Source organism: Capra hircus, chromosome 14, assembly GCF_001704415.2.
Source record: "Capra hircus breed San Clemente chromosome 14, ASM170441v1, whole genome shotgun sequence".
In the NCBI taxonomy this organism is placed as follows: Eukaryota; Metazoa; Chordata; class Mammalia; order Artiodactyla; family Bovidae; genus Capra; species Capra hircus.
The window spans coordinates 21,778,657-21,806,518 of record NC_030821.1 but is presented as its reverse complement, the minus strand read 5'-3'; the positions used below and the strand labels follow the sequence as shown (position 1 = coordinate 21,806,518).

The 27,862-nt window shown below is 38.6% G+C and overlaps 1 protein-coding gene across 1 annotated transcript in view; it reads right to left on the bottom strand.

Annotated features, from left to right (window-relative positions):
- RIMS2 (regulating synaptic membrane exocytosis 2) overlaps positions 1 to 27,862 on the bottom strand; it is a 601,915-nt gene that overhangs the window by 11,233 nt on the left and 562,820 nt on the right. The window lies entirely within an intron of this gene.

The window sequence follows — 27,862 nt, the reverse complement described above, 5'->3', positions numbered from 1 at the left end:
TATACCCTGTCAGGTCTAACTATTCATCCACATTGACCATACATATCATCAGTATTTTGGGAGATGGTAAGCTCTTTTGTTGCCTGGTATTAATAACTTCCTTTCAGATCAATAAATATTTGGTGATATTGCCAATGACTTGTGGAAATCCTTTCCATCAAACCTCTTGAAATATATGCTCACCATTTTGAAACACTGCTTTAAATTTCAACTGTTCTCCACTTCCAACGTTAATGTACATCAAAATGCTTTAATAAGTACATATAAAATATGTAATGACTGGTCTACAACTCAGTTCCATAGATCAGTAGATATATAGACTGATCTACAACTGAGGCTGATATTTCAGATAACTGATAGTAAAACATGTTGTACTGATATGAACTGTTAAGAGGAGATACATCACCGTCCACAGATGAGGGAAAGCACATCCTTCCAGAGAAATGATTAGTTAATATGTGTACAAAATGATAAAATGTGAAAATTACTCATTTGCAACCTCCAATGGAATAATTCAAATAAGACATATCAATGGATGCTAATGCTAATATAAATAAAATTAGATTAACATAAGCCAAAAAAATCATCCTACAAATTAGTTCTAATCACTAAAGGAGAATACGTATTTAATACTGGAAAACCTGGCTATTGCCTTCTTAATCATGGGAGTGAACTTAGTAGCACTAATAGTGTGACAATCAATCACTGTAGTACCTATCAGGTTGATCTGGACAAAAATATACAACCTGTTTTTAATGAGGTCTTTGTAACAATCTTCTAAGTTTTCAGAAACAGGATAGAATAACAAGATAAATGATATACACACACAAAACCAGATGAACCCAGAACATGGGATTTTGTTCAAGAATCACTTAAAATTAATATCATGAAAACTAACACGGTGGGAGAATTGTCCCAGATTTAAAAATATCACAGGATGTAACCATTAAATGCTATGAGTATACTTTGTTTTTGTTTTTTTAAAGAAACCCTAAAAGCAAAATACTAAAAGGAATTTTAGGACAAGTAGGGGAAATCTGAATATGAATTGGATATTAGATAGGATAAGAAAATTGTTAATTTTCCTAGGCAGATAATGGCATGTATTATATAAAATTTCCTTATCATTAGGAGATACATGCTGAAGTATTTAGATCTCAAGTCTTACACTGTTTGCAACTTACTTTCAAACAGTATAGCAAAAAATATGCATATTCATAAAACAAAGAATGAAATGTTAACAACAAGAAAAAGGATGGGCATGAAGAGTAGATCTTGACAGTCATACACTCAATATTTGTGATTTTATTTGAGAGTGATTCTCAGAAAGGCCACATTAAATTGAGTGAAGTTAAGTCAAAGATAAATATCATATCACTTATATGTGGAATCTAAAAAAATGGTACAAATGAACTTATTTACAAACAGAAATAGAGTCATTACCAAGGAGGAAGAGGGGGAGGGATAAGTTGGGAGACTGGGATTGACATATACACACTATTATATATAAAATAGATAATTAATAAGGACCTACTGTATAGCACAGAGAACTCTACTCAATACTCTGTAATGACCTATTACAGGGAAAAGAATCTAAAAAAGAGTGGATATATGTATAGTATATATAACTGATTCACTTTGCTATACAGCAGAAATCAGCACAACTTAAATTAATAAAAAGAGTAGTAAAACTTTGTATAGGTATGAACTGGAATCATGAAAGGTGTTGGGCTGGTGTGAGGAAGTCCCAGCCCCTCTGTGGAAGCTGTGCTGTTCGCTTCCAGTGAAGAATGCTTGAATGAAAAATCACCACCAACTGAGACATACATCTTCAGTGACATCTGAAAATTCAGAATGAGGGTATGCACAGAAAACATGACTTCCCAATTTGCAGTGTCAAAAATGTACTATTTTTCATTTAATGTCTGACTCATCACAGCAAAGTGACTTGAAAACCTGCTATTACAGGGTAAAGAGAACTAGCCACCATTTGAGAAAAAGTAACAGCACAATCGGAGAAGGCAATGGCACCCCACTCCAGTACTGTTGCCTGGAAAATCCCATGGATGGAGGAGCCTGGAAGGCTGAAGTCCATGGGGTCGCTGAGGGTCAGACACAACTGAGCGACTTCTTTCACTTTTCACTTTCATGCGTTGGAGAAGGAAATGGCAACCCACTCCAGTGTGCTTGCCTGGAGAATCTCGGGCACGGGGGAGCCTGGTGGGCTGCCATCTATGGGGTAGCTCAGAGTCAGACACGACTGAAGTGACTTAGCAGCAGCAGCAGCAACAGTACAATAAGCATGTAATCCTCTTGTTTACAGATTGCTTTTAACGTGCTTTTAGAATTTTCACAATCCCCATTTTACAGATACAGTATCCAAGGGTCCTAGTTGTGACAAAATCTCCTGAAGTCATACAGAAAATAACCAAACCAGAGTTTATACAGTTTCCTGACTCCCAGTTCTCTGCTATTCCCTGATTTGCTGTCAGAATATAACTGATGAGTAGCCTGTACAGCTGTTCAGGGAGAGGATACTGAGCTGTAGGAATATATGGAAGGCCCTACTAGAAGCAACTGCTGGGATGGAAAGAGCAGAGCACAGTGAAGAGGTTGGGCCCAGGTATACAACTGCTTCTCTTTGAATCCCTTAAAATCCTTACATTATCATGTACCAGCTGGCTAACATGAAGCAAGCTACCTTTTCTATGACTCAGCTTTCTTAAACTGTAAATGGCAATGATAATAATAATGCCTACCTCACAGAATTTGTGAGGGTTAAGAAAAATACGTTTAAAATGCTTAGGATAGTGCCTGCTATATAGAAAACCTTCCATTAATGACACTTATATGCAAAGTACATCATAAGAAACACTGGGCTGGAGGAAGCACAAGCTGGAATCAAGATTGCTGGGAGAATATCAAGAACCTCTGATATACAGATGACACCACCCTTATGGCAGAAAATGAAGAAAAATTAAAGAGCCTCTTGATGAAAGTGAAAGAGGAGAGTGAATAAGTTGGCTTAAAACTCAACATTCAGAAAACTAAGATCATGGCATCCAGTTCCATCACTTCACGGCAAATAGATGGGGAAACAGTGGAAACAGTGTCAGACTTTATTTTTAGGGGGCTCCAAAATCACTGCAGATGGTGACTGCAGCCATGAAATTAAGACACTTACTCCTTGGAAGGAAAGTTATGACCAACCTAGACAGCATATTCAAAAGCAGACGTTACTTTGTCAACAAAGGTCCGTCTAGTCAAGGCTATGGTTTTTCCAGTGGTCATGTATGGATGTGAGAGCTGGACTATAAAGAAAGCTGAGTGCCGAAGAACTGATGCTTTTGAACTGTGTGTTGGAGAAGACTCTTGAGAGTCCCTTGGACTGCAAGGAGATCCAACTAGTCCATCCTAAAGGAGATCAGTCCTGGGTGTTCATTGGAAGGGCTGATGTTGAAGCTGAAGCTCCAATACTTTGGCCACCTGATGTGAAGAGCTGACTCATCTGAAAATACCCTGATGCTGGGAAAGATTGAGGGCAGGAGGAGAAGGGGAGGACAAAGGATGAGATGGTTGGATGGTATCACTGACTCAATGGACATAGGTTTGGGTGGACTCCAGGAGTTGGTGATGGACAGGGAGGCCTGGCGTGCTGCGGTTCATGGGGTCACAAAGAGTCAGACACGACTGAGCGACTGAACTGAACTGAATGATACTGTCATTAATACTGAGGCTTCCCTGGTGGCTCAGAGGGTAAAGAATCTGCCTGCAATGCAGGAAACCCAGGTTCTATCCCTGGGTTGGGAAGATCCCCTGGAGAAGGGAGTGGCCACCCACTCCAGTATTCTTGCCTGGAGAGTTCCATGGACAGAGGAGCCTGGCAGGCTACAGTCCATGGGATCACAAAGAGTTGGACACAACTGAGCAACTAACACTTTAACTTTTCATAAGTATACATATGGGCTTCTAGACGGGAAATCAGAAAACATGTTTCCCAGGCCAATCTCTACCACTGACTAGCTGGCTCTATGGTCTTCTCTGAGTCATTATCCCCCTTCTGAGTCTCAGATTCCTCATTTATGAAAAAAAGAGGAGGGGGGTGGTGACAGATGATCTCTGGTCTCTTAGCTCCGAAGTCTGAGTTTCTATCATTCGTGTATGACCATGACCATGATTAACAGCATACACTGAACAGAGAAGGCTACTCATTGTCATCTGATGAACTCTAGGCATATGCTGCCGTCTATGGGGTCACGCAGAGTCGGACACGACTGAAGTGACTTAGCAGCAGCAGCAGCAGGCATATGCTATGCATTTATAGTAGCTTTTAAAAATATGTCTTCTAAATGTATTTTTATCTGATACATTCATAGACTTATTTAAAAAGTAAATATATTTTTCAATACTGCAAATCCTTTACATCACATTCACAACAAAAGTAATTTATCCTAAATACAATTCATTATGATGAATCACATATAATGTTTCAAATGCTTTATCATGTTATTCAACCAAAAAATCTATATAACAGAGAATGCCTATATAAAGTACATTAGGCAGAATTCTAAGATGACTCCCATGATTGTGCTACCTTACATGGCAAAGGGGTTTTGCAAATATAAGTAAGGTTACTAACCAGTTGACCTAAAGATAAGGAGCTTATCTCAGTGGGCCTAACATACCCACATGAACATTTTGAAAGCAGAGTACCATCTCTGACTGGTTCCAGAAGAGTCAGTCAGGGAGATCTGAGACACAAGAAGGATTCAGTGTACCTTTGTGTCTTGAAGATGGAGGGGACCATGTGGGAAGGGTCTGAGAGTAGCCTTTAGCAATGCTTAGCTGAAAGGCAAAAAGAAAATGGAGACCTCAAGGCCAACACCTGCAAGAGGCTGTTCTCTGCCAATACTCAGCCCAGCCAACAGCCTGATATCAGCCATGGGATGTCCTAGGCAGGAACCCAGCCAGGCCAGATGTGTCCTACAGAACAGTGAACTAGCAAATGGGTACTGTTTTAAGCTGCTAAATTTGTAGTAGTTGTTGAGCAACAAAATGTAATTCTTTAGATTAATTTTTTAATGGGATATGTATAAAAATAACCTGTTGTGACCATAGGAGTAGACCAATGGAAATTATTTGTAAGAACTCAACAGCCATAATAAGGCAAAGTATATATTTTAAAACATATATATAAATATATACAAATGTGTACTTTGTCATGTCCATCTCTTTGCAACCCCATGGACCATAGCCCACCTGACCCCTCTGTCCCTGGAATTCTCCAGGCAAGATACTGGAGTGGGTAGCCACTCCCTTCTCTAGGGGATCTTCCTGACCTTGGGATTGAACCCTGGTCTCCTGCATTGCAGGCAGATTCTTTGCCCTCTGAGCTACCAGGGAAGCCCCAGTATTAATAACATTATCCTCTGGAGAAGGGAATGGCTTCCCACTCCAGTATTCTTGCCTGGAGAATTTCAGGGACAGAGGGTCCTGGTGTTACAGTCCATTGGGTTGCAAAGAGTTGGACACGATTAAGCACACATTTGTATGTATATACACATATATACACTGCACAACTATCATATACATATATATGATATGTGTGTGTGGGTTAAAAGATGTTAAAAAATACTTAGGTAGCAAACTATAAAACTAAGGTCCAGATTATGTTGCTGCAGAGCTCTTAAACCATTCATTCTAGTGTTGGGTATTTTAAGACAGTGTATTTGGAGAAGGTGCCTGCAGGTAAAAATCAAATTCTTGAAGTACAAAACATCACAAACAGAAAGCAACACAGGAGATGTCCCTGTTATTCTTCGTGTAGTCTGATGACTCAATTGCTTGGTACCTTCTGAATTCAAAGAAAACCACTTGATTAAACAAACAAAGTGTCCGTTTCCCCTAATAATAGCTGAAAACCAGGAAACCCTTTCCTGGTGACTTGACAACAAAAATCAAAAAGTCCTTCCTGCTGCAGATTTTAAAACTCTCCCAAGCCCCAAAAGGAGGCTCACAGTCAAATGCCTAACAATCTCAGAGTGACTTTCCAAATCCTGTGTCCACAGAACCCATTCCTGCTTGCTCTTATCTGGAAATCTCACCCTTTGGCAGACAGACTTATTTCAGAGTCAGGATTTTCCTGATGTTAATATGGAAAATGATTTATGGAAACAGGTTGAAGATAGATTGGTAGATCCTGAAAAATGACTTTAATTTTTGGTTTTGACCACAAGAGTTAATAAGCCTATTTACATATTTTATTGAAATATTTTGCAAGTATAATTTAGAGAATCCATTTGCATTTCATCTAGAGATTTTTTAAATGCATTAAAACATGAGAATTTCTAAAATTGCTGATTATAGAATCTTAAAAGCATTATAGGGATCCAGTGTATCATTGTAATTTTATGTACTCCCTTCCTATAGCAATGAGCAAGTTGAGGTTCAGAGTAGCTACTTTCTCTTTAATAAAAGATTTTTATCTTTAAAAACCAGTAATGATTTCGAATTGTACTTTAGCTATCTTTTATTAATAACTTCTCTAATTTCTCAAAATTTCAAGTTGCCTCCAGCACTCTGGCACATTGATAGATATATCAGGATGTGAAAGAGGTTGGTTTATTTACCCACTTGGCCCAGCAAGACCTCAATATATGGATATTCCTAAGTAGATTACTATATGGTGCATGAAAGCTTGTTCACTTATATTTATGTTTGCTAGGGCTTCTTCGGAGAAGGCAATGGCACCCACTCCAGTACTCTTGCCTGGAAAATCCCATGGGCAGAGGAGCCTGGTAGGCTGCAGTCCATGGGGTCGCTAAGAGTCGGACACGACCAAGCGACTTGACTTTCAGTTTTCACTTTCATGCATTGGAGAAGGAAATGGAAACCTATTCCAGTGTTCTTGCCTGGAGAATCCCAGGGACGGGGGAGCCTGGTAGGCTGCAGTCTATGGGGTTGCACAGAATTGGACACGACTGAAGCGACTTAGCAGCAGCAGCAGCAGCGCTTCTTACTATAATAAACATAATTCAAGTCTCTGAAAGTCTAAACAAAATAGGGACAAATATCTGACAATTTCTTTTGGGCTAATCCAGGATTTGCATTAACAACTAAAATAAATAGAAATTAATAGAAATTAACCATTGATTTTCAAAACTGTTTCAGAGTTTAACACAAATTCATTCATTTCATCAGCTTTGTCACAACTATTATGAAAGTTAAATATTAATAGCTTCAATACGGTAAGCTACAAGTAGAGGTCACAGTTATGGTAGACATTAGGGCTGATAAAATATATTCACATTTCTCCCACTTATGAAGTTCAGTGTGGTCATGTGACTTGCTTGGCCAATGAAATGTGAGCAAAACTGGCCCATGTAACTTTAGGGCCAACAGAAGCTTCAAATCCAACAATGTGTGAAAAGAATATACACCATGATGAAGAGGGATTTATGTCAATTATACAACGCTGGTTCAATTTTCAAAAATCAGTTAAGGTAATCCATCATATCAACAGGTTAGAATAAAAATCACATGATATCAACAGGTGTCGAAAAAGGATTCAAAAAAATCCAGCACCTATTCATCATATTTCCTTGGAGAAGGAAATGGCAATCCACTCCAGGACTATTGCCTGGAAAATCCCATGGACAGAGGAGCCTGGTAGGCTACAGCCCATGGGGATGCAAAGAGTTGGCTATGACTGAGCGATTTCACTTCTTCTTCTATTATTCATCATAAAAAACTCTCAATAACTAGGAATAGCAGAGAGCTTCCTCAACTTGATAAGGAGTATCTACAAAAAGCTTACAACTAACATCTTACTTAATAGTGAGAAACTTGAGCTTTCATACCAAGATCAGATGGAAAGCAAGAATGTTCCTTCTTACCACTCCTTTCAGCATCACACTGGAAGCTGTAGCTAATACAGTAAAAGAATAATAGGAAATAAAAGGTATACAGATAGAGAAGGAAGAAATAAAACTGTTTTTGTTCATAGGTGGCATGATTGTCTATGTAGAAAATCTGAAAAGAATTGACATAAAAACTCCTGGAACTAGTAAGTGACTGTAGCAAGGGTGCCAAATACAAGCTTAATATTTAAGTCAACTTCTTTCCTATATGACAGCAATGAACGAGTGGAATTTGAAATAAAAAATATAATACCATTTACATTAGCATCCAAAAAATGGAATACTTAGGTATAATAGCTAACAAAATATGTACACGATCTATATGAGGAAAACTACAAAACACTGATGGATAACATCAAAGAGCAACTAAATAAATGGAAGGATATTTTATATTCCTGGGTAGGAAGATGTAATATTGTTGAAATGTCAGGTCTTCGCAACTTGATCAGCAGACTGAATGCAATCCCAATCAAAATCCTAGCAAGTTATTTTGAGATCCTGACAAACTGACTATAAAGTTTACATAGAGAGGCAAAAGACTCAAAGAATAAAGCTGGAGGACTGACACTATCCAACTTCAAGACTTACTATGGTGTTGCAGTAATAGATCAATAGAATATACAGCCCCCAAATAGACCCACATAAATACAGTCAACTGATATTCGACAAAGGAGCAAAGGATTCGAATACAATGGGGCAGAGACAGTCTCTTCAATAATGCAGCTAGAAGTACAACTGGATGTCCACATGCAAAAAAACAAAACTAGACACAGACTTTAAATCCTTTACAAAAATTAACTTAAAATTAATCACAAGCCTAAATGTAAAATGCAAAACTATAAATCTCCTAGAAGATAACGTGGGAGAAAGCCTAGATGACTTTGGGTATGGTGATGACTTTTTAGATACAACAATAGCATGATCCATGAAAGAAAGAATTGATAAGTTGGATTTCATTAAAATTCAAAAGTTTTGCCTTGCAAAACACTCTGCCAGGAGAATGAGAAGATAAGCCACAGGCTGAAAGAAATAGTTGCAAAAGACATATCTAATAGTGGACTATTATCCAAAGTATAGAGAGAACTCTTAAAACACAACAATAAGAAAGCATACAACCAGATTATAAGATGGGCCAAACAGCCTGACACCTCACCAAAGAAGACAGGGTACAGACGGCAAATAATCATACGAAAACGTGCTTTAGATCATGTCATCAGGGAAATGCACATTAAAACAATGAGATACCAGGACACACCTATTGTGTGTGTGTTAATTGCTCAGTTGTGTCTGACACTGTGCAACCCCTTGGACTGTAGTCTGCCAAGCTCCTCTGTCTATGGGATTTTCCAGGCATGAATGTTGGAGTGGGTAGCCATTCCCTTCTTCAGAGGATCTTCCTGACCCAAGGATTGAACCCAGATCTCATACACTGCAGGTGGGTTCTTTATCATCCAAGACACTAGGATTAGAATGGCCAAAATTTAGAACACCGACAACACCAAATGCTGCTGAGGAAATGGAGCAACAGGAACTCTCATCCATTGCAAACTGGAACAGACACTTTGGAAGACAGTTTATGCTTTCTTACAAAACGAAGAGATTACCTCAGAGAATCAGAACACTCGGCTCCCACTGTTATTACTTGTTAATATTGTTAATAATTCTTAATCCTGATTTTAGCAAGAAATAAAACCAAGTTTATGACTCTTTTGCAGTAAGATCATTCTATTTTTTTGCCCATAAAAGTTGAGGCTTACCACTTTGGTATTCTTAACACTTTTAAGAAATTATAGCTCTCACTCTTACTCTTTTGGGAGTTGTCATTTCTATGGTACCTTCTTGTTCCCACTATCTGATGTTGCTATGATAACAAATGAAATTTATTTAGAAAATTGGTCCCCTTGGCTTTTTTAGCTGACAAGTCTGTCCTTGGTCACATATCAGTCCACTGATATTTGTGCCTGTTTCTCTCTGAAGAATGGACATGAAATATCATCAACCTCATCTTAACTCTCAAGTTAGCTATTTTAAGGCAGCACTTTGTGGTGAGAAGAGCATGCCATTTTAGAATCAGATGATATGTGCTCAAGTTTTTATTTGATCATATGCAAACTTGAGATCAGGTTTAGCCTATGTCACAGAATAAATGAAATGCAGTGGTATTTAATGAATAGTGATAAATAAGGACTGGATACTGTAATCTATGTGAAAGCATTTTGAAAACTGTAAAATGTATACAAATCCTTCTTTGAAAAATGACTGGAATAATGTGAGATTATCCTAAACTCGAAGGGAGAAAACTATATATATAAGTAAGTGGAGTCCTGCCATAGGAAGGAGAGCCTGCTGGCCAAACTGGATTTAGGGGTTGCTTTCTCCATGCAAACCCACTGTTTTCAAATGATATCAAGGCGGTCACCATTAAGTTGAGAACAAAAGAAGTGGGCAGGGCACAGAGGCTGGAAACTATAACAGGATCTTGAGGCTTAAAATCTTTGTCCAATGAAGTGTTTGGTTAGAGTCACTTACACTTGAAACTGATTGGAATCAAACAGCCTTCTGAATTTCTGAAGGATCTGTACAGAAAAAAATAATTACCAGTCCATTTATAATACAAAAGGTAACTACTTTTTTCCTAATCTGTACTAGAGAGAAGTGGGCTATGAAGTGGGCTATACCTTCTCTCTAATGGAAACCTTTGCGGCCATAAAGAATAAAGGACAAAGAAACACTTTCTGAAAACAGAAACCAGGGTCCCAGATATGTAAACCAAGAAATGTATTCTACTCTCAGTCTTTGCCATTCCCTCCAAATGGGATTTGAAAATTCCTGTGGATGACTGATTGCTTTGTGTTTCTTATTCTCTCCTTTAGAAATGAAAATGTTTACTTTGGCTATCCTGTTGCTACCATTTAAACAGGATGTACTGGAGGCAGATAATACGTCTTACAGTTTACAGGTCAGTATAACATGAAAAGCCATATGTGTTTATGAGGGAGAGGACTATACATCACTCAAAGATCCTAGACTTCAACCTGCAGCTAAGTGGATGACAGTTTAACGTCGTCTTTCTTAGAGATTGTCTCTGTCCTATATGCAAAATAAGAATGTCCACAGATATCTGGTGGCTCACTCTGCTGGAAAAGTTAAAATGAAGAGAGCCATACCCATCACCTTAGGTTTCTTCCACAGATTTCTTTTACTATTCCTGTCTGTTCATCTTATTGAACAAAGAGGAAAACTACCAAATAACAAGCTAGTATTTTAAAAAATTAAAAATAGGTAATTAGGCTGAGCTTAATAGTTTTTGTCCCCCACTGGTAATCATATCACTAGGTGGATATTTGTTAGTGTTTGGGGCTCACCAGGATTTGAACCTTCTTCCTGTGTATGAGAAACAACCCATCCTTTAACTGTAGAAGCTAATACTGTCACCTGTCATTTTCTCAACCTGCCTGCCAATGAGGACATGAACAAATGGCCAAGGTTCTGCTGATCAGACGTCATTGCTCCAAACTTACTGAATTTGGAGAGGAAGAGCCAAAAAACTTAGTTTTACCGAATCACTGGGCTACTACAGGGCTTTGGAAGGCAGGGGAGCTAAACTGTATGTAAGAACCAGATTGTGAAAGATTTTGAATGTCAGGCTAAAGGTTTTATTTAGTAGGAGATAGGAATCTACTCAAGTTTTTGTAGAAGGAGTAATGTCAATATTAAGATGATGTTTAAGAAAATTGATCTGGGGACAACGAAGTTAGATTTGAGTGGGGAGATCAAAAAATGGAAGAGAGCAGGTTGGGAGATTCAGATGATTTCAAAGACGAACTAATACAGTCCTAAACTATCAAGGTGACAGTGAAAATGGGAAGGAAGAAAAAACTGAGGAAAGCTGAGAAGGCAGCATTTCTTTTGTAGAAGGTGCCAACTGGTGGCACAGTTAAGCTACACGTGGTCAATGTTGGCTCAATTATTGTTTAAATTTTTTCACTTAGGCACCAACATTTTAAAATGCAAAGGCTTTAAGTAAACTGTCAGATTTATAGCTTCTCTTCGGGAAAAGAGAAGAAGAAATTGCCAACCCTGGGCTGATATTCAACTTGGCATCAATTAGCTAGAACTGAGTATTCACCATTCATTTTTGGATGGATAAGCTTTCTCCAGCTTTTCAGAGTCCCTGCATTTTCCCTTTTGTCTAGTATCTGGCCTACTTCACTGATGTATGTTACCTTCCTGGCCTTTGACTTACAGGAATAATAAGAGAGCAAATGATCACTGGAATAGCTAAAATAAACGTCCCTTTCATTTTAGTCTAATTAGCATAATCTAAACCTTAAATGATTCTTCAAAATTAGAACTGATATTATCACTTTTATGTTAGCTTTTTCAACTGGTCAAATAGTATATATATATATTTTATATATATACTATATATATATATGTCACCTTGATATATATATATGTGTGTGTGTATATACCCCACTCCAGTACTCTTGCCTGGAAAATCCATGGACTGAGGAGCCTGGTAGGCTGCAGTCTATGGGGTCACTAAGAGTCTAGCATGACTGAGCAACTTCACTTTCACTTTTCACTTTCATGCATTGGAGAAGGAAATGGCAACCCACTCCAGTGTTCTTGCCTGGAGAATCCCAGGAACGGCGGGGGAGCCTGGTGGGCTGCCGTCTATGGGGTCACACCCAGTCGGACACGACTGAAGTGACGCAGCAGCAGCAGCAGCAGCAGCAGCAGGTAAATCCCTTCCTCCCCAAATAAACATTACCATATGTGATAGATTATACAGAATGATCTTCTCTGATCAATAATATGGACCTAGGAAGACCAGCAGAGAGCACTTACCCATTGTTCTTGGCAGCATTGGGAAGCTGCCACCACGACTTTCTAGTGGGTTTCTTTTATAAGTCATTACACACAACATGTCTCAATAGGGAAGCTTGTCCCCATTTTCTAGTTTTGAATTTAGTGAACCTGCTGAAGGAACATAGCAAATTGGAGTTTAACTTCACTTTTGTATGAAATTCAAATTACTTTTAAGGGTATTATTTGGACACTTGGCAGTGAAAGATTTTTAATTTTTGATTAAAATGCAATATTTGATAAGCATTTTGAGTGGACTGTTCTTTGATTTACCTTTTTAAATTCCAAAGTCTTTTGCCTCACTTTAGTCCATGGGGTCACAAAGAGACATAACTTAGCGACTAAAACAGTAACAGTAAGTGTAAACGTAAATCTAATATAAAAACTGTGCTATTGTTGAATATGATGTGGACTTATGTAAGAAGTGATTTATTATATAGAACCAATCAAAATCTAGGAGATAGTATATGTATAGTATCCTCTAAGAAAAGATATGTATCAGGACTAGTACTGTCTATTCATGTCCTGTCCCCAACACTGGCATTGTGAAAATATATAAAAACTATGAATGGTGAATTTTAATAAGTCTAGATCACACACTATAATTTTAAAACAGTGTAAATATAGTGACTAGCAGTCAGTTGTACCGATATTCAGCTTGAAAAGAATGGTAGGACTCTATACTGTTGTTATTAATAGTGGAATACCTACAGTGCTAGACATGATGTTTGTATTTAAGAGGATTATATTTAAGTGTATGAATAATTTTTTGTTCCAATGGAGCATGAGTAAAGTGCTAAGCTCCATTTTAATCAAATGGGACTGCTTATTAAGAATTAAATACACAGGAAACTATAGTCAACATCCTGTGATTAAACCATAATAGAAAAGAATATTGAAAAGAATGCATGTATATATAACTGAATCACTTTGCTGTACAGCAGAAATTAACACAACACTGTAAATCAACTATACTTTAATAAAGTTAAAAAATAAATATATCACTTAAGGATTAGAATAAGATAAGGTCTTTTACTGATTGTAAAGCCTCTTTAAGAGTGGAGGATAATTAAACAGGTCTTCTGAATACAGTCTATTTAGTTCCTTTTATATTAATTCCTCATAGCTTCACTGTCACATGCAAAGACACTTTCCTGCATTCTTCTGGTGATTTTTAAACTATTCTTATTTCTTAGATGGTTTTCCTGTAACTTAACTTTCAAAACAGTGGCATGTAAAAGAAATTTAATAAATTAATTTGTTCTGTTAAATAGTATTAAGTTGATAGGATCTCTCCTTCTGTAGGATTGCCAAGTCAAATTTCAAACAAGGAAGAAGGTCACAAAATCAAGCAAATCAAATTCATCACATACTATACATACGTAACTGAACAAAAATCACTAGCCCAGAAACGAGTAACTTTAAGATATCTTGAAAAACCAGATCTAAAAATATTAGGATACATGCCATTTCCCTACATTACATGACCATAACCATTGCCCCTGGATCTATGGGTGGGAGACTTGCTTCTCCTACATGGAATGGTAACCATTTCAATGGTTTCTTCTTTCTCAAAGTTATTATAATGTTTAAAAATTCTACAAACAGTAATATCCTATATTGGGGTGGTAGACTCAATGCTGGGGCCAAGTGGCTTACATAATGATTCTAATACTTAACTCAGAGAGTTCAATGATAAATAAACATAATTTAGAAATAGTTAAATAACAAGTAGATGGTATTATCATTACTTTTATTTAAAATTAAACTATTCAGAGATTTGGAGAATAGTTATCTGGAATATATCCAGGGACAAAGAAGCAAAAAAAAAAAAAAAAAGAAAGAAAGAAAAGAAAAAAGGAAAGCATACAAAAAAAGTAGTTACAAAGACCAGTCAACAATCTTATTTTATTTTGCTTATACTAATGACCCTTTCCTCCTCACTCAAGTCAGCCCTGTTGAGATTTATAATCTGTGGGCAAGTTCCTTAACTATTCAGTCTCAGTTTTCACATGTGTAAATTGATAATAATAATAAGTTCCTTGAAGAATTATCATGAAATCAAAGGAATGTGGCAAAGGAGAAGGTGCTCAATAAATGGTAACCACCATAATTGTTGTACTTGATTTTCAAAATATAGCACGTTGCAAGGAAATGCAGTAAAATAATGAAGAGACAATACATAGAATAGTTGGGATTATAAACTTCAGAGCCAGATTATGGGTTTTGATCCCAGCTCCACTTACTGGCTGTGAACTCTGGGTAAACTGCTCTCAAAGGTATGTAAGAGGCACTGAGAGCTATCACTGACGCCTGAACCCATGTTTAACCCTCATTTCTCAGGATACCGTTTCTGTGAGTTAGGCTTTCTTATCATCTTCTTATTGCACTCTGGACTTCACCTTCCTAAGCCCTGTCACAGTTTTAATTACAAAGCTATTTCCTATTAATCTCTCTCTCCATTAGACTGTGAGTTCTAAGAAGATGGGCAGCATATTCAGCTAATTAGGGACTACCACAGTGACTAACACATCTCAGAGCCTCAGGAAATATTTGTGAATGAATGAATGAGTAAATAATAGAACACAGCTCTCACTAAACGTCTCAGTACTTCTTGTGTAAAATGATAATGCGTGGATGTGCTGTCCAAGAGAGAAATGAGAATATGGAATTGGAAGGCAGCTAACTAATTGAGATTAGTTAGCTGTTGCACTATTTCTGAAAAGACCAAAAAAAAAAAAAAAGAGAGAGAGAGACTAGCTTTAAAATCAGACTGACTACTGAACTGATCAGCTGAAAGAAGCGAAAATGTTAGTCACACAGTTGTATCTGACTCTGTGATCTCAAGGACTGTAGCCCGCCAGGCTCCTCTGCCCATGGAATTCTCCAGGTAGTAATACAGGAGTGGGTAGCCATTCCCTTCTCCAGAGGATCTTTCCAACCCAGGGATGATTACTTTAGTTAAATCACACCGGCTGGTAGACCACTGCTCTCTCTTGAAAATCATCTGTTGAGATGGATTTTCTTTATAAATTAGTACGGTTTCACAGTTATGACTATAATAACTTGGTCCTGAGTAAGCTTATGAGAGTATGTTATCCACATGAATTTTATGTGTCCTGTGGGGGTGTCTCGAGAAAAAAATTGCAGAGAAGCACCACTCCAGGCCAGTGATTTCTAACTATTATAACTCTTCAGGGCATACTGAAAAACCCTCAACAATCTCAGCACTTTCAAGGGTGGTAGGAGTATAGCAGAATCAAAGAAAGGATTTCTTCTCTTGGCAGTAAAATGACTATAACCCAGTGGAAAGACCTCTAATTTATGGGGAGTGCCTCCTCTCTGGTTACTTGTACAGAACTATATGTTTCATTTTAAAAATGCTGGCTTCCTTATGGAACATTTTGTCTTGGCAACTCAAGAAACCATATTATAGGATAGAAACCTGTTCCAATTTCCCATGTGTAGATGTAGGAATTTCCTTTGGGATTAGTCTGCAAGAGTCAAGGTTAAGTCAATTTACTTAAAATTTAGAAAAATTCTCATTTACATAAGTTTATTTTTTGTCTCAAAAAGGCTTTTAGGACAAAAAGGCTTTTAATCCAAGAATTGTAGCTACTACTTAAGAAAGAATGATGATAGCTTACCTGAAGCAAAGTCAAGACTGAAGACTTGGTGTAAAAATTCAAACTGAGAAATGAGTTTATAACAATGTGTCTTATTTAAATATGTATCTTTACATACACCTAGATTTGAGTTCTAGTTTGAACACTTACTAGGTATGTAATTGTGGCCAAGTGTATGCAAATAATAAACTCGTATAGCTTAGTTTGGGTAAACAGATTGTGTGATTGAGTTTATATGCTGACTATTACCTACTATCTGGGTGACCTTGGGCAAGTTTCTGAATCTCTCTGCCTAGGTTTCCTCATTTGTTAACTGGGGATTATAAAAGCACTGTCTCATAAGACTGCTGTGGGCCTACAAGAGTACGTGAATGTCAGGTTTCTAGAATAGTGCCTGGCTAATAACAAATACTGAAAGTTTGAGGCTACAATTATGATCATTCCTTTACCCAACTTGATTTTCTAATTTCTTGACTTGTTTATATCTCCTGAAATGTTAATCATTTAATAACAGAAAACATGTAAAACATAAATGTTCAAGAACAGTAAAAGATTAGTATGAAAATTAAAAGTTACATTTATATAGGGACGTAGTACCATACCATTAAACCTGTATTAATCTAATGAAAACTGATACTGCAACAATAAGCTAGAAGAAACCTAGACAGCAATAACTAGCAAGTTATTCTGAAAAACACTTTTTAGATGTATTTTTAATCAGCCATTTTCCACCTCCTGTCCTCCACTGGCAAAAATGGAAAAAAGTTATTTCTACCTGTTCTCAGAGCAGGTAATTTCTTTCAAATCAGGGCTCACTGTAGATTTACAAATAAGAAGTCATTGATTGTCACAGAATAAAAGCAAAGTAAATCCTAAAACAGAGGTAATATGATGATGATAACAGATCTACCCTAGTATATGTGCAAAGATGAACAGTTTACAACTAGCTTATCAATAAACTGATAAATGGCATTTCAAATGTTGGGACACTATTATTTAGCAGCCAATTCTTACTTTGATTTACAAATTATGTTTCTAGTATTAGTTGTTAAATCTTATAGGAAAGTTTTTCACAAAGAAAACCTATGTTGTGTTATTGAAAACTTTATGAAGGACTTCAAGTCACTTGGTGAAAAGTTTAAAAGTTGAGTCCCCTTCAGCTGTTTTTCTCATTATCTGAATTAAAGTGACATCACTCAAACACCAGAGACTGACAACCAATGGTCATAGTATTGTGCCTGCCAACAAAGTTCCAAGTGCCCAGAGCACAAACCAGCCTTTTGTAATGTCAACCTTTGACCCGTCCATTGTATTACCCCCTCTCCTCATTCGAATCGTGTTTCAAAGCTCTGCTACTGCTTTTCCCTTTATTTTTCGATTATTTCTGCCCTCGAAATCAAATGCTAATACCAAGACGGCGGGAGGGAACGGAAACAAGACCAAGTGGGTTGCGCCCAATAGGGCCACCCTGCCACCCACCCCATCCTCATCCAACTCTCAAGCACTGTTGAAGTCAACTTCATTAGGAAAACCAAGTGAGCGCCTGTGGAGCTCTCCAAACCACCAATCAACAGAACTCCTCGGCCAGCCGGCGCTCTGGAGTATCTGGCCCCAGTCACAGTCCCGAGAGGAGAGGGTAGGAATACTGCTCCCTGGAGTTCTCCAAACCCTGCCAACCCTCCAACCACCGACTTCTCGAGACGGGAGATGTACAGGCTGAAACCCCAACTACAGCCTCACCTTCTTCCTCCAGGGAGTTCATACAGGGAAAGTAGCCGGCCAGCGCCTCGAAGGAGGCGGAGAGGCTGCTCCGGCTCTGCGAGCGCTGCATGGAGCGCCCCGCGGCGCCGGCGCCCCCTAAGCCCTGCCGGCCCATCTTGGACGAAGACCCGCTCTTCCCGCGGTACAAGATACGAGGCGTCTTGGCGGCTGGGGCGCGGCGACCGCAGCGCTTCGAGGGCCGCGATGGTGCCGCGGGACCCCAGGAAACTGGCCCCTGCCTCCCTGACCTGGTCCGGACCAGACGTGGCTTTCTTGGCTGCAGGGGTCTCCACTTTGGGGGTGGGGGGCGGGGGGCGGGTAAAAGGAAGGGATCCAGGCGGTGGCGAGCGGGGACGCGGTTGCTCGATGGGAAAGTCCGAGGTCTCGCCAGGAGGGAGCTGAGGATCCCGGAGGCTGTGGCTGCGACTCAGTCTTGGCGCCCTCCCCTCTCCGGGAGATGCTGCTGATGCTGAGGTCCCCGCCAATCAGCAGCCGGAGGGGGAGGCGGCGGCGGCGGCGGCAGCACCTTGGAGGGCTGGCGGCTTGGAGCGCGCACCCCAGGTTCAGGACAACTGCGACCCCCAGTAGCTCCAGCTGTTTCCGCTTCTCTCCCCCGCCCCGCTAAACGCGTGATGAACGCCAGAGAAGGGTCGTTAATTAGAGACAATAGGTTAGGCATCGCAGATGGGCATTATCTCAAATTTTTGGTAGTCACTTTCCCTCACCTCGGTTTCACTTAAAATCTATTAACGCTCCTCAAGCATAGACAGGGAATACTGAAATTTTCTCCACATCATAAAACAAAGGCTCCCCAATTTTCAACAGGTTCCATAAAAGCCTACAATTAGCTTTCTCCTTTATCTTCTTTCTTTCTTAAAAAGATAAAAAGTAAACAGAAGGTAAAAAAGGTTTAAAAAAAAAAATCAAAAGCCCAAAAAAGCATCAACACAAAAAATGGACTGTGTTTACCAATTTTGCTTTAATTTTAGGAATTTTTAATGCTTTTCCCCCCAAATTAATTTGCTACCTATTGTTGCTAAGAATGACAATGAGCACTGTTAGGCTTTCAACGGTAACATCCTCTTAACATAAATCTGGAAGCAACACAGACATACCAGAAACACAACAGTTTGTAAGTGAAATAACATCCCATTCTGCAAATCGCAGATCTCTATTCCAGAACATAGAGCAACTATAATTCCATTTTGCTGCTGCTGCTGCTAAGTCACTTCAGTTGTGGCTGACTCTGTGCAACCCCATAGATGGCAGCCTACCAGGCTCCCCGTCCTCAGGATTCTCCAAGTAAGAATACTGGAGTGGGTTGCCATTTCCTTCTCCAAAGCATGAAAGGGAAAAGTGAAAGTGAAGTCATGCAGTCGGAGAAGGCAAAAGACTGTCCTACTTTTTGTAACCTTACACAAGCCCCTTGACTTCTCAGTTCCCCCATCTAGGCAGGTGGGAAGTCAGGGAACAATGATTTCAGACCCAACCATGTCACAGCTTGATTGCTGGCTGTGTGTTTTAGGGGATTTCAAAAGTGTATGTAAAACGTAAATTATGCCATCTAAAATGGTTCTTTCATACCATAAGTATTTCCTGATTACTACATATGTACAAGTTATTTGCTTGATACACTGGGAAATACAAACACTCATTCAATTAATAGTAACTGAGCTCCTAGTGTATGTCAGGTACCTTTGTAAATACTTAGGGCACATGGTGATCCAAGCAGATAGAATCCTTGCTCTCATAGAGCTTATAATCAAGTAGGGGGGAAAAGACACACACACACAAATCAGTAAATTATATAGTGTTTAAGGGGGGGATAAGTGAAAATGGCAAAAAAAAAATGGGTATACAACAGTCTGCAATTCAAATAATAGTTGTCAGGGTGGATATCAGTGACAAAGTGACATCTGAATAGAGGTATAAAGAAGCTGAGAAAGTAAGCCATTTGTGTATGTGAGGGAGAGGGTTAGTTTGAGGCAAAGAGAGCCTCCAGGACAAGCTCCCTAAGATATGATGTCCTCATGTGTCCACAGAATAGCAAAGAGGCCAGGGTGGCTGGAGTGGAGTGAGTAGGAAGGAATGGAGGTCAGAGACATGAGACAGAGAAGGGACAGATTACACAGGGGTATGCGAACAACTTTGGCTATAGCACATCACAATTTAGAGAGTACAAAACAATGCACTCATATAATAACCCTCTCAAATCTTTCTAAAAATTAGGAAGCTTCCAGGACAACTAAGAGTGCTATCACATAATAACAACTTTTTGTTGCTTAGATTTAGGATCGGGCTTCCCTGGTGACTCAGACGGTAAAGAACCCACCTGCAATGCGGGAGACCTGAGTCGATCCCTGGATTGGGAAGATCCCTTGGAGGAGGGCATGGCAACCCACTCCAGCATTCTTGCCTGGAGATTTCCCATGGACAAAGGAGCCCGGTGAGCTACAGTCCAAGGGGTCGCACAGTCAGACACAACTGAGCAACTAAGCACAGCACACAGACTTAGGATCATCCAGGTTTCTTGCTTCTGTTTTTCTGATAGACATTTTTTGTCCTTCCTGCTACTCTCTTAGTTCAATTTCCTATTCATTATTCACCTTCCTAAAATACCAGTGTTTCAACAGAACATTGATAGAACTAGGAACTCTATGAGTATTTCTCACACCATATTGCTTTTATTCAGAGATAGAAATGTTTTTAATAAATGAAATTTTCATTAGAAGAATAAAGAGAGTCATAGCATTTTGAAAACTGAAAGGAGTATTGGAAGTCATCTAATACATTTTTTAAAACCGTGGGTCACAAATTTTTGGTGAATCACAACAATAACTTACTATTAGAATGAGCCACATTCTAAAAAATAAAATCAGAGTGCAGTAACTAACACAATGCAGTTTTTGTAACAACGGCAGTATTAGGTCATGAATATGTGTGCATTTCTGTGTGTTTGTGTGATTACATGTGTGTACTAAGTTGTGATCAAGAGAAAAGTTTCAAGAAGAGGGACTAAGTAGGAAAATCCTAGGAAAATAAATTGGCCAAGGGTGGAAAAGCTTTATTTTGGTATCCAGGACATCATAATGAGGGTTGAAAGTTGTTTAGGAAGGGGGTTATCTTGGGTTCCTACCAGTGACACCATAGTGATAGGAAATCTAAGACCTGGATCAGTGGTCACACCAGAGTTGCTTGGGTCCTGCCTTCTCTACATTAATAACCTGGCTTTATGCTCCAAGATGCTGAAGCTGAAGCTCCAATATTTAGGCCACCTGATGCAAAGAGCTGACTCTTTGGAAAAGACCCTGATGCTAGGAAAGATAGAAAGTAGGAGTTGAGGGGACCACAGAGGAAGAGGTGGCTGGATGGTATCACCAACTTGATGCACATGAGTCTGAGGAAACTCTGGAAGATAGTGAAGGACAGGAAAGCCTGGTGTAACAGTCCATGGGGTTGCAAAGAGTCAGACAGGACTGAGTGACTGAATAACGAATGGGCCAAGAAGAGTTTAGTCTGGAATAGCCCAGATGCATCTATTTGTTCATGAGCATCACTTCTCTCTTGCAGGTTCAGAACAAAGTTGTCCTGAGAAGCTTTTTGATAATTTTTCCTATAGTTGGGATTTGAGAGATATAGGTAAGTGATAGAAGAACGCCACAAGGAGAAACAGGAAGTATAAAGAAGGAAGAAGGAAACCACCTTATTTCAGGGAAGGAAGCATCAAGGAGAAAGAAGACCATTGACACACAAGTATCAGAGAGACAGACAATAATGGCCAGGGACCTCTAGTCTTGAATGATAAAATATATGGAACTTATTGAGAACATTTACAATTCCTCTTTTCTGGTCCTATGCTTAAATGTTTTCATATATAATAAATATATGAATAATATTTCTGGTTTATATGTTTTTAAAAGTTGATTTACTATTCCTTATTCCATTCTGATAATATGTACTACCAACACCAAATGAATTTAAAATTTACATAAAAAGTAAACTATTGATAAAAGATTGGAAATGTCATTTCCTCCATACCAGAAAGGACATTCAAATGGCTTTGGATGTAGTTTTCAAATGATGAGCTACTATATTGTTTCATTATGTAAACTAAACCTAATTTCAGAATCATTATAATCTAGTATTCAAATTATTTATACTATACTTATAACTTTCTTACTCATCCAAAGATAATCAGAGAAAAAGTGAGTCACAAATGTATATACTAATCACTTCCAGTACTCTTGCCTGGAAAATCCCATGGACAGAGGAGCCTGGTAGGCTGCAGTCCATGGGGTCGCTAAGAGTCAGACACTTCGGAGCAACTTCACTTTCACTTTTTACTTTCACGCATTGGAGAAGGAAATGGCAACCCACTCCAGTGTTCTTGCTTGGTGAATCCCAGGGGTGGAGGAGCCTGGTGGGCTGCCATCTTTGGGGTCGCACAGAGTTAGACACGACTGAAGCAACAGCAGCAGCAGCAGCAGCAGCAGCACTTTCTAAAAGCAAATTATGGCCTCGAAAATATACCACCATTATATATGAAAATTATATTTTGGAAGAAAAGATATATGGATTGATATAGCTTGCATGTAATATCATAGCATTCTATTTGATGAATATGAAATATCACACCAATTATGCCACTTAATTCTTACGTTAATCCTGAGTGTCATCATTATTTCTTCTTTATAGATGAGTTAATGCTCAATGATATTGAGGTTCAATGCCCTGTATACTATATCACAGGTGTCTCACATATACAAAAACACAGATGAAACATATAAAACAGAGATGATAGATATAATATGAACTATGTAGTAAATTATTTGGTTCAAAATAAATACTGAAAAAATATACTTAAAGCTATAATGTTTCTTTTAACAATATACTAATATTAAATCCATATTTGCTCTTTTAATCAAAACATTATTACATAGCTGTATCAACCCTGAATATTCATTGAAAGAACTGTTGCTGAAACGGGTGCTCCAATACTTTGGTCACCCGATGCAAAGAGCCAACTCAATGGAAAAGACCCTGATGCTCGGAAAGACTGAAGGCAAAAAAAGGGGAAGCAGAGAATGAGATGGTTGTATAGTATCACCAATGCAATGGACATGAATTTGAGCAAACTCCAGGAGACAGTGGAGGACAGAGGACCCTGGTGTGCTACATTGCATAGGGTTGCAAAGAGTTGGACACCACTTAACTACAAAGACAACAACAACAACATATGTATTTCCACTCAATTCTAATGGGACCAGAAAGTTACATGTCATTTATTGTATATGTTTATTATTGTATACATTTATATATATCATTTTTTATAATAGTTTCTCCAAAAAAAAATCACCAAAATTTTAAAGAGGGGAAGACTAGAGATCTCTTCAAGAAAATTAGAGATACCAAGGGAACATTTCATGCAAACATGGGCTCGATAAAGGACAGAAGTGGTATGGACCTAACAGAAGCAGAAGATATTAAGAGGTGGCAAGAATACACAGAAGAACTGTACAGAAAAGATCTTCATGACCCAGATAATCACGATGGTATGATCACTCACCTAGTGCCAGACATCGTGGAATGTGAAGTTAAGTGGGCCTTAGAAAGCATCACTACGAGCAAAGCTAGTGGAGGTGATGCTGCACTCAATATGCCAGCAAATTTGGAAAACTCAGCAGTGGCCACAGGACTGGAAAAGGTCAGTTTTCATTCCAATCCCAAAGAAAGGCAATGCCAAAGAATGCTCAAACTACTGCACAATTGCACTCATCTCACACGCTAATAAAGTAATGCTCAAAATTCTCCAAGCCAGGCTTCAGCAATACATGAACTGTGAACTTCCAGATGTTCAAGCTGGTTTTAGAAAAGGCAGAGGAACCAGAAATCAAATTGCCAACATCTGCTGGATCATCGAAAAAGGAAGAGAGTTCCAGAAAAACATCTATTTCTGCTTTATTGACTATGCCAAAGCCTTTGACTGTGTGGATCACAATAAACTGTGGACAATTCTGAGAGAGATGGGAATACCAGACCACCTGACCTGCCTCTTGAGAAACCTGAATGCAGGTCAGGAAGCAACAGTTAGAACTGGACTGGAACAACAGACTGGTTCCAAATAGGAAAAGGAGTACATCAAGGCTGTATATTGTCACCCTGCTTATTTAACTTCTATGCATGAGAAACGCTGGGCTGGAAGAAGCACAGGCTGGAATCAAGATTGCCCGGAGAAATATCAATAACCTCAGATATGCAGATGACACCACCCTTATGGCAGAAAGTGAAGAGAAACTAAAAAGCCTGTTGATGAAAGTGAAAGAGGAGAGTGAAAAAGTTAAACTCAACATTCAGAAAACGAACATCATGGCATCTGGTCCCATCACTTCATGGGAAATAGATGGGGAAACAGTGTCAGACTTTATTTTTTTGGGCTCCAAATCACTGCAGATGGTGATTGCAGCCATGAAATCAAAAGACACTTACTCCTTGGAAGAAAAGCTATGGCCAACCTAGATAGTATATTCAAAAGCAGAGACATTACTTTGCCAACAAAGGTCTGTCTAGTCAAGGTTATGGTTTTTCCAGTGGTCATGTATGGATGTGAGAGTTGGACTGTGAAGAAAGCTGAGCACTGAAGAACTGATGCTTTTGAACTGTGGTGTTGGAGAAGACTCTTGAAAGTCCCTTGGACTGCAAGGAGATCCAACCAGTCCATTCTGAAGGAGATCAGCCCTGGGATTTCTTTCGAAGGAATGATGCTAAAGCTGAAACTCCAGTACTTTGGCCACCTCATATGAAGAGCTGACTCATTAGAAAAGACTCTGACATTGGGAGGGATTGGGGGCAGGAGGAGAAGGGGACGACAGAGGATGAGATGGCTGGATGGCATCACCGACTCGATGGACGTGAGTTTGAGTGAACTCTGGGAGTTGGTGATGGACAGGGAGGCCTGGTGTGCTGCGATTCATGGGGTCGCAAAGAGTTGGACACGACTGAGAGACTGAACTGAACTGATCTGAAATTAGCTTATTCCTGAAATAGAAGCTTGGTCACTGAAGTGAATGCATAAAGAGGTTATTATGTGAGGTAGTTACATAGTGTCTAGACCAAGGATTAGTTCAACTGGGAACACAGTTGTGCGGTTGGCAGCCTTGCTCTTTTCTATGCTAGAAATGATGTAGGCAATGATGATGAGAATGCAAACTACTAATAAAGGATAGGAAAGAGGAAGTAAGTCATTCTGGAAAGTAGGGGGAAAAACAAGTACTAAGGCCCAGAAATGCATATGCTAAAAAGACACAGAACTCTTATTGCTACTCCATCACTATTTGGTGTATTCAGTCATCCCAGAAATGGCTGGTTGTTAAAAGAGATAGGAATTACTCAGAATAGGTATAAAGCCACATTGCAGACTGAACTAACCTTTTTCTTCTTGATGCACCTTTGCTCTTGATAATATAGGAATTCATCTCTACCTCAGTCTTCACAATAGATTTTAATTACCTTTGCCATACTGGACCATTCCTCTCTATGACAGCAAATAATCCTATACTAAATAGGAATATTTGTGGATATATTTTGGTTTGTTTTATTCAAAACTAACTCTCAAAATATTTGCAAACAATGTGATTGACAAGGGATTAATCTCCAAAATATACAAACAGCTCATGCACCTCCAATATCAAGAAAACAAACAATCCAATAAAAAAAATACTCCAAAGATCTAAGTCGACATTTCTCCAGAGACATACAGATGGCCAAAAAGCACATGAAAAGATGTTCAACATCACTAAGTATTACAGAAATGCAAATCAAAACTACAGTGAGGTATCACCTCATACCGGTCAGAATGCTGCTGCTGCTGCTTAGCAGCTTCAGTTGTGCCCGACTGTGTGCGACCCTATGGACACGGGATTATCTAGGCAAGAATGCTGGAGTGGGTTGCCGTTTCCTTCTCCAACCAGTCAGAATGGCCATCATCAAAAAGTCTACAAACAACAAATGCCAGAAAGGGTGTGGAGAGAAGGGAACCCAATGAGACTTTTGAAGAGAATGCAAATCAGTGCAGCCACTACGGAGAATAATATAAAGGTTCCTTAAAAAACTAACCTATGAACCATCAATCCTATGCTTGGGCATGTATTTGGAGAAAACCATAATTCAAAAAGATACGTGCACCCCAGTGTCCACTGAAGTGCTGTTTACAATAACCAAGACATAGAAACAACCTGAATGTCCATTGACGGGGAATGGGTAGTAGTATATACATACAGGGGAATAACACTCAGACAGGAAAGAATGAAATGATGCCACTTGAAGCACATGGGTAAACCTAGAAATCAACATACTGAGTGAATTAAGTCAAAGAGAGTAAGACAATATCATATGATATCACTTACATGTGAAATCTAAATTATATAAATGAACTTATTTACAAAACAGAAACAGACTCATAGACTTAGAAAACAAACAGTACTACCAAAGGGAAAGGAAGAGGGAGTTTCCCCAAATTAGGAGTTTGGGATTAACATAGATACAGTACTATATATAAAATAGATGACCAACAAGGACCTACTCCACAGCACGGGGGACTCTACTCAGTACTATGTAATAACCTATACGGGGCAAGAATCTGAAAAATAATAGATATAGGTATACCTGAATCACTTTGCTGTACACCTAAAACTAATACAACATTGTAAATCAACTACATTCCAATATAAAATAAAAATTAAATTAAAAAACCCCAGTTCTCAGAGTCCATACATATATGCGTGTGTGTGTGTGGTGTGCACACAGCCCTTTAAGAGAGTGGCCATGGCAAGGAGGGTTTCCAAGTTTGAGAAACTTCCTGCGCCACTATTCTCTTCATTATTCCAACCAATGCTCTGGCTTTGTGATAAATTTAAACAGTCTTCATAGTAACATTCTCAAACATTTGAGAGAAAAGAAGAAATATTTCTTAGAAACCCCTTGAAATTCTAGATGAACATCATTTAGCTACTTCTCGTATCATTATAAGATTAACAGCATCGAGATTTTGTGAGTATAAACATTCTGCACAAATACACAGCAAGATTTAAGAATTTTATGTACATTTCAGGTCCAATGCCAATAACTATACAATATTTATAAAGTGTGTGCATTTCAACTGCTTTATTCATTTATTATTCATTCATTCACTATTCACTTACTCATTACTCATTTATTTCTTAACCACAGTGTGATGAGAATAATATTAGGTATGCATGGAAAATAGAGGGAGTCTGTTAATCACAATGAAGTCTAATTCCTATTTGCTCATATTTCTTCTTTTTCTTTATTGGCTAAAGCTTCACTTATTTATTTCAACATACATATGAGAAAAGGCTTCTGATTACCATTCAGTTTAACTGAATTGTACATTGATTGTACATCAGCGGTTATAAACTGTTTAAACTGGGTGATACCATGCTGACATAAAAATGGAAAATGGAACATCTTTCATAGAAATTTGGCTTAACTGTCTGGTTGACTTTTAAACAGGCATTTTGTTTTTCATTATATATTAAGGCATAAAATTTATAACAAAGTTACTTAAAGTTGTTAAAAATCAAAGGCAGTAAAGAAGATGAAGATTCTCTTAAAGCAATAAAAATTGCAGGATTTTAAATAGTATATTGCAAAAAAAAAAAAAAAAAG